The sequence below is a fragment of the Heterocephalus glaber genome, unplaced genomic scaffold, assembly GCF_053883595.1.
Source record: "Heterocephalus glaber isolate CG9 unplaced genomic scaffold, H.glaber_assembly_v1.0 deba00001472, whole genome shotgun sequence".
Classification (NCBI taxonomy): Eukaryota; Metazoa; Chordata; class Mammalia; order Rodentia; family Bathyergidae; genus Heterocephalus; species Heterocephalus glaber.
Window position 1 is genome coordinate 25637767 of NW_028258315.1, and position 9801 is coordinate 25647567.

Sequence of the window (9801 nt, forward strand, 5' to 3'; positions counted from 1 at the left end):
TAATGAGCTGTAAGTTTTTTATATATTCTGGTCATAGGTCATATGCATTGTAAATATGGTCTGTTTAAGGACTACTTTTCATTTTAATGATGTTATTTAAAGTTCTAAATTTTGATGAGATCTCATTAATCAATTTCTTTCTTTTATACATCATGTTTTTTATATCCTAGGTAGTTCTTGCCTACCCTAAATTCATAAACATTTTCCCTTATAATTTCTTCTTAAAGTTTTATACTTTTAGGCTTTCATATTTAGGTTCATAGATCCTTTCAAGTTATTTTTATGTATGGAAATAAAGGGTTGAGGTTAATTTTTTATATACGGATACCAGGTGTTCTAGTGCCATTTGCTGAAAACACTATCTTTTCCTCGGCTCTTGGATTGAGTTTATATTCTATAAAATGTTAATGTTAAATAATCTTTCAAACTCAGTGGACCATATATGTGTGGTTCTATTTCTAGATTCTCTGTTTTATTCCAGTGATCTATATGTCTTTCCTTACACCAACACTGCCTTTATTACTGTAGCTTTAGAAGAAGTCTTAAAATTAGGTACTAAACATCTTCTAACACTGTTTTTTTTTTCTTTTTACTTTTCTAGGTCCTTTGTACTCCTACATAACTTTTCAATTTCAATATCCAATTCTTCATTTACAGCAAGTATACATAGACCTGAATTTTTATATATACCTTGTGTTTTCTAATCCTGCTAAATTCAAATACAAGTTCTAGGGGCTCCTAGAGATTTCTTAGTATTTTCTCTGTAAATGATCATTTCATCTACATATAAAGATTTTGCTTCTACCTTGCCAATCCTATCCTAATTGTGTCATTTTATTGCCAGACTATTTTGGTTTGGGCCTAGGTTTCAAAGTTTAATGGACAGGTAAAGAGTAAGCATATCTGCCCTTGTTCCCCACCTTAAGGAGAAAGCATTGTATCTTCTCCATTCATATAGGGCGTTCTCGCTGGAAGTATGGAGTACATGTCTTTAATCTGTTGAGAAGGTTCTGTTCTACTTCTAGTCTCCTGATAGCTTTTACCATGAACAGCTGTAGAATTTGGTCCAATACTTTTTCTCCAACTAGTGACAGGATCATATGGCTTTTTCCTTTCCTCTGTTAAAACGATGACTTTTGGGGGTGGATCTTCCAATGCTGAACCACCACAGCCAACCCTATAATAAAACCACTTTCTACATACTGCCAGATCTGACTTCTAATAGTTTGTTTTGTTAAACAAATTTCTATCTATGTTCATATTTTTTTCTTCTATTATCTTTATCCAATTTTAGGATTAGCACAATGTTGATTTCCTAAAATGAGGGGAGAAGTGTTCCTTTTTTTTTTTCTGCTTTAAATGTTTGATATAATTTATCAGTTAAAATGTATATGAGCCTGTTGTTGTCATATAGGTAGGTTTTCAAGCTAGGAATATACTTTCTTTAATAGGTGCTATTCAAATTTTATATTTCCTCCAGAGTTAGTTTCATTAATTTGTCTTCCAAGGCACTTCTTAGAAGTTGTCAAATTTACTTCAACACAGATTTTTGAAATATGCTTTCTATATCCTTTTAAATTCTGTAACATCTGTGGTAATGTCTCCTAGGTCTTGATATTTTAATTTTAAAAATGTATAATTGATATTGTGTAATAGGAAGTAAAGGTCTAAAGGAGCAGGGGAAGTGGGAGGGGTAGGGGAAAGGAAAGAAGAAAAAAGAAAAAATATGAGAAAAGGAAAAAAATGGAAAAATCTTTGCAAATAGGGAAGGGTGGAGGGGATGAAGGGAGGGGAGGGGAAGGGGAAAAAAATAAGAACCAAGACACTCATGTAATGGTACAAGATCCCAATGATATATGTAAATGTATTTTATACCTAAAATGTACCAATAAACGTAATGGGGGAAAAAATGGTAAAGGAAATCAAAAATTAAATAAACATATGGAAATTAAATAACACCCTCCTGAACAATGAATGGGTCACATATGAAATTAGAGAGGAAATAAGACAGTTTCTACAATTAAACAATAATACCAATATGACATACTAGAACTTATGAGATACAGTGAAAGCAGTCCTATAACAGAAATTTATAGCAGTGAATGCCCACATCAGAAAAACAGAGCAAGCTCAAATAACCCAATGTTGAACCTTAAGCTTCTAGAAAAAGAAGAGCAAGTCAAGCCCAAAGCTTGTATGAGGGAGGAAATTATTGAGATCAGAGCAGAAATTAATGCAGTGGAGACTAAGAAAACAATACAAAGAATCAATGAATCAAAAAGTTGGTTCTGGGCTGGGGATTTAGCTCAGTGGTTCCACCGCCTGCCTTGCAAGCTCAAGGTCCCGAGTTCAACCCCTGCTACTAAAAAAAAAAAAGTTGGTTCTTAGAAAGACTAAGTAAAATTGACAAACCCTTAGCCAACCTTATCAAAAAAGGAAAGACTCAAGTCCATTCAATTAGGAATAAAAAGGGCAAAATTGCAACATCCTGCAGAAATACAGATCATCAATATCTATTTTGAGAACCTGTACTCTAATAAGAGGTAAAACTCAGAAGAAATGGAGAGATTTCTAGAGAAATATGAATTCCTAAAGCTGAATCAAGAAGATATAAAAATTCTAAAATAACTCAGTATCTGTCAGTGAAGTTCAAAGTGTGATTAAAAAACTACTGACAAAGAAACCCCCGGGCCCTGATGAATTCACTGCTGAATTCTACAAGAAATTTAGAGAAGATCTAATGCCACTAGTCCTCAAACTTTTTAATAAAATTGAAATGGAAGCAATACTCCCAAACTCATTCCTGGAAACAGGCATTACCCTGATACCAAAACCAGAAACGGATCCAACCAAAAAGAACTACAGGCTAATCTCTTTGATGAACATAGATGAAAAATCCTTAGTAAGATACTTGCAAACAAAATGCAGCAAGTCATCAAGATTATACACCATGGGGCTGGGGATTTAGCTCAGTGGTTTCACCGCCTGCTGCACAAGCACAAGGACCCGAGTTTGATCCCCGGTACCAAAAAAAAAAAGATTATACACCATGATCAACTAGGATTCAGGGATAGTTCAACATACTCAAATAATAAATGTAATACACCTCATTAACAGAACCAAAGGCAAAAATCACAGGATCATCTGAATAGATGCAGAAAAAACATTTGACAAAGTCCAACACTCCCTTATAAAAACCCTACAGAAAATCGGAATAGAAGGTCTTCATCTCAATCTCATAAAGGCCATCTATGACAAGCTAACAGTGAACATCATACTAAATGGTCAAAAACTGCAATTTTTCACTCTAAAAACAGGAACAAGACAAATTAGAGGACCAGGGATTTATCTTAGTGATTCTGCCGCCTGCCTCGCAAGTGCAAGGTCCCAAGTTCGATCCCTGGTACCAAAAAAAAAAAAAAAAAGACAAGGTAGAAAATAATTTAACAGTAATTTTATAGAGTTAACTACATAAAGATTAATAAAGCTTTATAGCTATACTATTAAAGATACCTTGAGTGGTACCTTGATTCACAAACACTTTTGTTCGTGAGCAATTTAGTTCACAAATAAAAACATCTGAAAAATTTTGTGTTTTTTGAACTCTGCATTGGATGATGAACATGACCATGGCCTTCTTTTTTTGCACAAACATGAACGTGGCCATTTCCCCCAGAATCATGGAATAATAAATTAAGTTCATGAATGGAGGTACAACTGTATAGGGGGTTGGGAATGGGGGAATGTGAAAGGAAAAATTTGATATGAGATATGATATGAGAACTATGATGTGAGAAGGAGGAGAGAGAAGTGAGACAAATGATCCTATTCGGGAGTAAATGGATGTTTATAGGATTAAGTAAAAAATAGCAGAAAAACTGATGAGAAATAGAGCATAAAAGAGTGAGAAAAAAATTATGTGAGGAATAAATATGAGAGAAAAAATTAAAGGGAGAAGAGGAAAATATAAACCAAGAAAAAAGCAAAAAAGATAAAAATCAAGAAAAAAGGACAAAGGAAAATTCCCCAGACCTCAATAAACTGGTGAAAAAAAAGAAGAAAGGAAAGAGAAAAAAGAAAAAGCAGGGAAAAAAGCAACACGCAAAAAGAAAAGAAAAAATGGCTGCCAGGCGTGATGGTGCATGCCTGTAATCCCAACACCCAGGAGGCTAAAGCAGCAGGATCACTGGGAGAGTTTGAGGCCAGCCTGGGCTACATAGTGAGTTCAAGACCAGCCTGAACTATATAGTGAGACCCTGTCTCAAAAAAAAAAAAACGAAAAAATTTTTTCTCTGTCCACACCGGGAGATAAAGAAGGTAGTCAGACTCTAGGTCCATCCATGCTGAATACAGGCAGTAGCAGGGAGTAGTAGTAGTAGAGCAAGGGTGCCAGCTCCATGACTTTCAAATCCAGAGCAACTCAGGCTGGACTTAGCCTCTGGCTGGAGCCTGTGTCCTTCAGCCCAAACCCTTCATGGGATCTCTTTCCAGCTTGCTCCCTGACCGCAGCTATCTCCTGTCACTGTCTCTTACCCAGTCACTGGGAGAAGGTAACACTGGGAGCCCTAAAGTGAAGCCGTCCCCCGGCTCCTCTGAGTCCTGGGTTCAAATAATCAGTCTTTCCCCAGAATGGTGTGCAACTAAGCACTCTCTGCAGGGATATGGCCGGTGCTTGGATTGGACTCACTCACCAGCTATTGCCTGTTGAAAGACTTCATATGGGAGCAGAATCCTGTGCTCTCCCTGTAGATCACAGCACCACCATTCCGTTCCACAGCTTCATTTCTCCCAGTTTTTACTTTGTTTCTGTAGGTTCGGTCTCCCTTTCCTTTGAGGCACAACCCAGGAGCCAGGAAGAAAGTGCAGACTGTTCTTTCCTTTCTCTGTATTGTGTTCTGTCTCTTCAGTTTCTCTGTAGTTTTCAATTTTCCTGTCAGATCCTTCCTGGTCCCCAGGGATCTACTTCTCTGTTTTTTTCTTCCCCAGGTTGTTATTTTCCAGTGTCTGGATTTGGAATCTCGGAGAGGCAAGTTGTTGCTACTCACCACTCCACCATTTTCCTGGAAGTTCCCCTGTAATTTCATGTTTCTTCATGTAAAACACTTTCTAATTTCTCTAGAGATTCCTCTTTAGTAGTTTATGAATATGCTGTTTAATTGCCAATTGATTTCAGACTTCCTGGTATCTTATTACTGATTTATAATTTAATTCCATCATGGACAGAAACATACTTTGTATGATTTACATTACTGTAAATTTGTTAAGGTTTACTTGTGAACCAGATGTGGGTGGCTTTGGCTATGCTCTCCAGGACTTGGTGGATCACGCCCCCTGCTGGCACATAAGGCCTGGGCAACTTAGCGAGACCCTGTCTCAACATACGAACATATGGGCTGGAGATGTAGCTCAATGCAAAGGCCTTGGGTTCAACCCCTAGGACTGGGGAGAGAAAAAGAGTCTTCTTAGAGAACTGACCCCTTTAATACATAGTAACTTTCAATTCATCATGAAGACAGCATTGAATGTAAATTGTTGATATATTTGGTTTCTCTTTGTTTCATGTTTTGCTTTCCTGGACCCCCCCCCCCCCCGCAACTGATTTCTTTTGGGTTATTTGTGCATTCTTAGTATTGACTATATCTTCTATATCTTTTGAAGGAAAAATTTTAGTCTATTTAGAACCATTTTTAAATAAATCCTTTCCATTGGAATGTGGAAGCCTTAGCACCTCACAGATTTCTTCACCTCTGCCTCTTTCTGTGGAAGTTGTCATAGAGAGCACATCTACACACACTGAAAGTGCCTTCAGACATGGTCTATCTTTTGCTTTCCACCATGAAACGTGCTTTGAAGAACTCAAGAGATCAGTCTGTTATATTTACCCAGATAGTCACACCTCCTGTTGCTCTTTATTCTTGGTGTTCTGAGGACTCTCTAGGTGCTGAGTCTCGTCTGTTGGCAGCTCCTGTGGTACAGGTCTGTGGCTGCCAGTGCTGTGTTCTCTTTTGTCTAAAATGTCAATACTTCACCTCTTCCTGTGGGAATTCTGTGGTATAGAATTTTGCACCGACAGTTACTTCCTTTCAGCACTCTCAGAAATGGGCCACCTCCTCTTGGCTCTCAATTCACTAAGAAGACAGCTTCTATGACAAATCTGTTGTCATTCAAACTGCTGTTTCTCTGTGGTAATGTTTTGCTTTTCGCTAAATCTCAGTGATGGTGTATTTTATTTTGTGGTAGTAGGCCAGGGGATTTAGCTCAGTGGTTCCGCCGCCTGCCTCGCAAGCGCAAGGATCCGAGTCCAATCCCTGGTACCAAAAAAAAAAGTGTATTTTGTGGTAGTTTGAGGACTGTGTAAGCCTGACTGGATTTCTTTAGGTTAATCCTGTCTGAGGTTTGCTCAGTTTCTTGAATCTGTAAGGTTTGTATCTTTCACCAAACTTGGAAGGCTGTGATGATTAATCTTGTCAACTTGGTTGAGACATTTGGATTAGTAAAGCATACTTCTGGATGTGTCTGGGTAGGTCACGGGGACATGGCCTTGGGAACAATATATGATCACCACCTCTCTGGAGCGCTTTACAATCCTTTCTGGTTCCCAGCTGCCATGAGGTAAGCACCCTTCCTTCATCACATCCTTCTCCATTGTGTTTCTGCCTCAGAGACAGCTAACCATGGAGTCAAAATAAACCTCTCCTCCTTTAAATTGTTTGTCATGTATTTTGTCCCAGCAACAGAAAGCTGACCAATGCAGAGATTTTCAAAGCACATTGTTCTCTCTCACCCTTCTCTGTGATATGACCCTAGGCCAGTGATGGCAAACCTTTTAGAGCTTTCAGTGATACAAATACCCCACTGTGGCATGCGTACTATAAGCTCACACCACTGTCCTAGGCCTTCTGTTGTCATCTCACAGGTCTGTGAGACTATGCATAATGTTCACATTCATCATAGGGAATTTGTACCTCTACATGTCTTCTTCTTCCCCCAATCCCCTCCTCTCCCTTCAACCCCTCTTCCCCTCCTTATTTACAAAAGCTTTGTTTCCATTTTTCCTATTGTTTTTTAATTTTTGCTTTCCCCCTCCCCCCTCCCTTGTTCCTCTTTCCATTTGAACATTTTCTTATTTCCCAATATCTATCATATATTTTGGTCCTCATTTACCCTTTCAGTTTCTCACACCAGAGAAACAATGTGGTATTTAAACACGTTCGATTTTCAGCCATTAACTCTATCCAGTGAAATTTTAAATTTCAGTGTTTTTCAGTTCTAATATTTTCATTTAGTATTTACATCACCTATTTGCTAATTTCTATTTTAATATTCATTTCAAGCATGTTTGAGTGCTCATTTTGATTTTTTAATAATAGCTACTTTGAAGTCTATAATAGCACCTGTTGTCTTTCCTCATGAGTTTCAAGGTTATTCAAATGCTGAGATGTGTGGGGCTGCACCCCAGACATTGTAACTATTATGTGTTTAAATTCTATGGAGAGCAGCACCATGCAATCGACAAGAACAAGTGCCTTACAAAAGGCATCAAAAAAGAGAGCCAAGAAGAAAGTGGTTGATCCATTTTCTAAAAAAGACCGGTAGGATGTGAAGGCATTAGCTATGTTCAACATAAGATAGATTGGAAAAACAATGGTCACAAGGAGTCAATGAATCAAAATTGTATCTGATGAGCTCAAAAGTCCTGTGTTTGAAGGGAGCCTTGCTGATCTGCAGAGTGATGGAGTCGCCTTTAGAAAATTCAAGCTAATTACTGAAGATGTTCAGGGCAAAAACTGCCTGACTTCCATAGCACTGATCTTACCTGTGGCAAAATGTGTTCCATGGTCAAAAATGGCAGACCATGATCAAAGCTCACATTGATGTGAAGACTACCGATGGTTATTTGCTTGATTTTTTCTGTGCTGGTTTTACTGAAAAATGCAACAATCAGATACAGAAGACCTCTCGCACTCAACACCAAAAGGACTGCCAAATCCGGAAGAAGATGATGAAAGTCATGACCTGAGAGGTGCAGACAATGACTTGGAGGAAGTAGTCAATACATTGATTTTAGACAGCATGGAAAAGACATAGAAAAGGCTTGCCAGTCTATTTATCGTCTTCATGATGCTGTAGAAACCCAAGTTTGAAGTGGGAAAACTCAAAGCCTCATGAAGGCAGTAGCTCTGGAAAAGCTACTGGGGATGAGCCTGGTGCTAAAGTTGAACAAGCTGATGGATATGAACCACCAGTCCAAGAGTCTGTTTAAAATCCAGATTTTTAATAGGGATAAACATAATCCTATTTGTGAAAAAAAAAATTCTATGAAGAATGTTGATTTTTTTTGGTGTTTGTTGGCAATTGATCTGGCTAGGTTCAGGCCCCAAGTTTCAACCTGCCCTCTGAGGTACCCAGACCCATCCTACTTCTCACCACCTATGGTCAGTCTGACCTGAGCAGAGGTCACCTGTTAGCACAGGCCCCAGATAGTTTTAGTGTGCAATTAATTAGGATCAGCTCCACAGGGAGCATTGTAAACTGGCCAGGTACAGTAGTACCAGTAGTCCCAACCAGGCAAGCAGGTGGGGCGGCTCAGGAGCTCACACAAAACTCCGTGGAATCCTTTCCCAGGCTCTTCCCTCTCCCCTCTTCAGTGCTCTCTGGTGCCTGGAACTCCCACTGCTGTAACTGAGCCATTCCTCCAGCAAGAAGCAAGCGTGTGGGCTGCCGGGGATTTAGCTCAGTGGTTTTCCCACCTGCTGCGCAAGTGCAAGGACCCAAGTTCGATCCCCGGTACCAAAAAAAAAAGCAAGGGTGTTAGCCCTACTGACATGGTTGGATTTCCCTCCCATCAGACACATGTCTTCTGCAGACCCCCAGTGGAAACCAACGGGTTTTGTAGGAGCTTGCGCATGAAGAGAAAAGGAAAGGAAAAGGGAGACCACTCCAACTCTCCAAGCTGTGGCTGTCCACCCCCCTCCACCCCCCAAACTCTGGGCCAGGCTCTTCTCTGACCTCTGCACACCATGCTCGCTTCTGTGTCTGGCCAGGGTGGAGCTCAAGCTGGGGACAGCAGAAGAAAAAGTGCTAATGTTGGGATCCTAGCAGCGTCAATCTGCATGTTGCTACTTTTCTGCCCTCAGGCAGCTATGTGATACTGTGTGATGGCTTTTACAGTTGTGTTTGGTGAGAACAAAACCGGGAAGGGAGCATATGTTTAGCCATCTCACTTAGAACCAGAACCCTCCCTAAAATGTTAAATTAGGACGGGGGATTAAGCTCAGTGGTGCCGCCACCTGCCTCGCAAGTGCAAGGTCCTGAGTTCGGTCCCCAGTACAAAAAAAAAGTTAAATTAAAAGTTACAGAATGTGTACAGCATTGTATGTTTGTGCAAAAAATTTGTAAATGAGGCCAGGTGCAGTGGTGCATGCCTATAATCCCAGCTACTTAGAAGGCTGAGGTAGGATTCTAAATTCAAGGTCAGCCTGGGCAATTTAGCAAGACCCTGTCTCAGAAAAACAAAACAAAAACTGCACATGTTCATCATAGATGAACATCTATGTTCTTAGAGAAGTCTGCATGTTCACATGGAAAACCCATCTCCCCAGAAGGGGAGGAAAATCTAGACAAGGGCCAGTGAAAGTATTTCCACTTTTTAGCCTATACTTCTTTTGGAAGTATTTTAACCATGTACCATTACCTTATAATTTTCTTACGAGAAAAGGTGGGAAATATCATGGTTTAACTCAAAGTATGTATATTCAGAAGGTGTCTCTCCCAAGACATATTCAGTGTACCTTGCTAAAC

General features: G+C 39.4%; 1 pseudogene across 1 annotated transcript; it reads left to right on the forward strand.

Annotated features, from left to right (window-relative positions):
* Positions 1-315: 315 nt before the first annotated feature.
* LOC147826282 (small ribosomal subunit protein eS1 pseudogene) lies at positions 316-9682 on the forward strand (annotated as a pseudogene). The gene has a single exon (XR_015439407.1). The product of XR_015439407.1 is annotated as a small ribosomal subunit protein eS1 pseudogene (transcript).
* Positions 9683-9801: the final 119 nt, after the last annotated feature.